The following is a 3809-nucleotide window of genomic DNA, read 5'->3' on the forward strand; positions in this document are numbered from 1 at the left end:
AAAAAATCTTGTGGGTGACGATGAAAGTGCGTCTAATTTTAGAGCTATCTTATATACCAATAAGAGAGTGCAGGAGAATATCAAGCGTCTTTTACCGTACTTCGATAGGAAAGGACTACTCGATGTTCCCCAATAAAGTGGGGGTAAAGCAAGTTTTTTTGCAGAAATGAATAATATGTATGTACTAAAGGTCTGCATCGGAATTCAGTTTGCTTCACTGTGAAGTTTTTTCAAATATGTAAACTACTCATACTTTAACAAAGAGGGCATGGAAGGAAGAGAAGTGAAAATTTTGAGCACTGTATACATGAAAAAAGTACTCAAACAAAATATGTTCCGAAAAAAAGAAAAACATAAACAAGCAGTACTATGGTGTTAAACTTCCACAAAAAATATGTTCCTTCACAAGTATTTTTTGAGTATTTTTGGAAGTTTTCGTTTAATAAATACTACATAATGTTAACAGACATGGAAAAACAATGTAGGGAATTATCAAGGCTAATACCCAGCTAGCCCAATGCCGAGCGAGAGACCAAAGGGACTCCCACAGCAACACCTCGAAGGAGCGTTTTAAAATATGGGATGAATAAGCATTCCATATGGGTTATCTGCGGATGACCTGTTAAAGAAGAAACGTTATTTTTTACCAAACTGCTTCACCGATCATAACCAAATTGCGATGTACATATCAGATATAATTTTAAAAGATCTGCAGTTCTCAATTGCCCACTGTGTTACAACGCGTGCACATTTTTTTTGGACTCGTTATCTACTACTACTACTAGAAATGAGATAGCATTTGTGCTTCAACAAATTTGACGTGCTTTTGTCGTTGAGTTTTAGAACGCTGTTACACCTTTTACATGCCACAATATTGTCGATTTCTTGTCCGTCTTCATTTTGAATTCCTGCGTAAAACTCCCACACCCTGCTTCTACCTTGCCTTTGTACCAATTTATATTCTCCGTTTGAAATTTTTGTTTTAATTTGCGCATTGGTGGGATTTTGGATGGTTGGCTTTCAGTTTCCATTGCTGATGCTAAATTTAATGGTGATAGCTTAATAACACAGGTTTAGAAAAAAAGTGTATGCATATTAAACCAAACCTATATATATCTCTATGTTATTTGACACGCTGAATGCGAAACCCGTTAGCCCCCACCACGTCAATTTGTGGTCAGTTGAAGGCCAAGTAGGGAAAAATTCATTGAATAAACCTGGAAGTTCAATAAATTCGTATAGATGACCTTGAGGAATCAAGGGACCCCCATATTCGGATTCAGCGACAACTAAAACAAAAAAACATTATTTTAATTGAATAAACTTTTTGTCCTATTTGACCCTCAACTGACCTCGAACCTGACACTATGGAGGTTAACGGACCTCTGATTCGGGTTCTAAAACCCCACATATATGAATTTTCAGGTTTATTCAATGCATTTTTCCCTGCTTGACGTTCAACTGACCACGAACCTGACGTGATAGAGGCTAACGGACCTCGGATTCGCATTCAGCCTGTCGAATAACATAGGGATATATAGGTTTGGTTTAATATGCATACACTTTTTTTTGTAAACCTGTGTAATTTTTATCAATATTTGTTTATAATTAAAACATGTTTCTTTTATATTTTACTAACTTCTTTAAGATAAATTTTCTGCGGATCACACGAACGAGGGTTCAAATAATACACAATGTAAAATGTTAGCTAAACCCTAATTGCGCGAAACAATAAAATAAGCCCCCTTTCTTCAACGAATCAAATTCGACAATGAAAATAAAATTTATGAATTTTCTTAACATTATGTTAAATGATAACATTTTGAAAGAAAAAACTTCATAAGTATTCGTATACTTCCTATGAAGTTTTCAAATACTGCTGAATTCAATCAACATATTCAAGTCTTTTGGAAAAGCGAAACAGTGTTTTATGTAGCAGAGCACTGTTGAGTAACATTGCTCAGTTATTCAAATTTATGATGTTCTCTTTTTTTCTTCCTATCTTTTTTAGTACTCTAAAATTTATGTTCCATTTACTCATGTACACATGTGAAGAGTATTTCTGCTGGTATATTTGCAGACCTTTAGTATGTACCTACTAAATCGATGTGAATAAAACAAAAAAATACATACATACATATGGTCGACTATTTGACTGGCAACGTTACACTGGTACGAATTTCTTTACAGTATGAATCAACTGTCCATTAAACAACAGAAAACCATGTGGGTTTTTTATGTGACCTAATAAGGAATGGTCAAATATATGTTTCCGTAAAAGAAAGGATTTGGTATCAAAGTTAGAGGCATTCGAATGTGCGCTGGCTACGTTACACTATTAGGAAGCTCAATGATGGGTCGTGTCAGAATGTTTGAAATTTCTGCGAACTTGGTGAACGAATATTGCTAGTTTTTCAGTATGTCATCTACAATGAACGCTGGAGCACATCTACATACTCGATTATTCTAAATTTTAAGCCTTTAATCATTTTTCTCAAAAATTTTGGGCACTGGTACGCACGGTGCGCTTTAGTAAGGTTGAACGCAAATGCGGACATTTCCATCCAATTTTTTCTCAGCATACGCTTCTGTGTCCAATTTCAGGACGTTAGCATAAGCGGTTCCAGAGAAAAGCGGTATGAGAATTTCAGTTTGTATGTGAAGTGCCACCCCCACTTTCGTTCCCCAGCATAATTAGTTTTAGAGATATAGTGGTTTTCAGATTTTATTCTATATGTCAGATGCCACGCCCCCTATGTATCGGGACTACCTTTAAATCGGTATATGTATGTTTCATTGAAATCGAGCGAACGGTGCCTTCGAAAAAGAGATTGCAAAATTTTCCTGTGGCATATGCCATTTTCCATGGCATACTAGATGCTATATGAATAAAAAATGCTTGAAACATTGTATGCCGATAGACTGTAATCCTTTGAGAGAAGTGTAACAGAAACATTGTGTTCGATTTATCATTGCTCACGAGAAATCTATTTATCTTCAACCGGTAGACGCAAATGTTTACTAAGTACTCTACCTTTATTTCACAACAGGTTATGTAAACGAATAAACCTAAGCCACAGTCACAGGCATTTTACACTTCTGTCATTTCATGTTCGGATGGGTCCCCATTTCATTTTCAATCTCAATTTGTCTACGACACTTTACCAGCGCGCGTCTACTATGTACACAGATAAGTATTTTTGGTTTGTTTGTCTAAGTACATGCAATCGTACTATTAAAGGCCCGTCCACATACCACTTTGGCATTGCGTTGGCGTTGGAGTTGCTTCGACAGCAGCGCGGGTAATGCCAGTGCTTTGGCCGCTAAATCAACATACATATAATAATTGCATTAAAAACGATATTTTCTGCCCGCATTTGTCTAAAAAGGAAAAATATTTCCCATAATTTTAATTATTTGCAACAGCTGACGAACGACGCACGGGAAGGGTTGAGCGTTGGCCATCTTTCGGCTTTGTGTTGGCGTTAGCTTTGCCAAATTTCGGCTATGTGGACAACTGCATTTGAATTCGTGTATTCATAGTCAGCTGTCGAAGCGACGCCAACGCAACGCCAAAGTTGTATGTAGACGGGCCTTAATGCAAAATCCAGCATTTCCCTTTTTAAATTCTCTTTCTCTATTTCGATTGTTGGCTCGCAGATACACTCTCAACAAAAATTCAAGATGGTATAAAAAGAACACTAAATTTATTAACATCTTTAAAGAATCTTTAATAAAGATGCATTTACATGAGGCGATTTATTGATTTGGTGTCTACCTTGAGGCAAGCAATTTTTGTGCACAAGGCT

General features: G+C 36.4%; 1 protein-coding gene across 1 annotated transcript in view; it reads left to right on the top strand.

The window, feature by feature from the left end:
- The window catches only part of LOC118735727 (serine/threonine-protein kinase rio2), a gene marked incomplete in the record, with an annotated part of 254041 nt that overhangs the window by 42460 nt on the left and 207772 nt on the right, over positions 1-3809 (top strand).

Source organism: Rhagoletis pomonella, unplaced genomic scaffold (assembly GCF_013731165.1).
Source record: "Rhagoletis pomonella isolate Grant_MI unplaced genomic scaffold, Rhpom_1.0 Rhpom_scaffold_00001, whole genome shotgun sequence".
In the NCBI taxonomy this organism is placed as follows: domain Eukaryota; kingdom Metazoa; phylum Arthropoda; class Insecta; order Diptera; family Tephritidae; genus Rhagoletis; species Rhagoletis pomonella.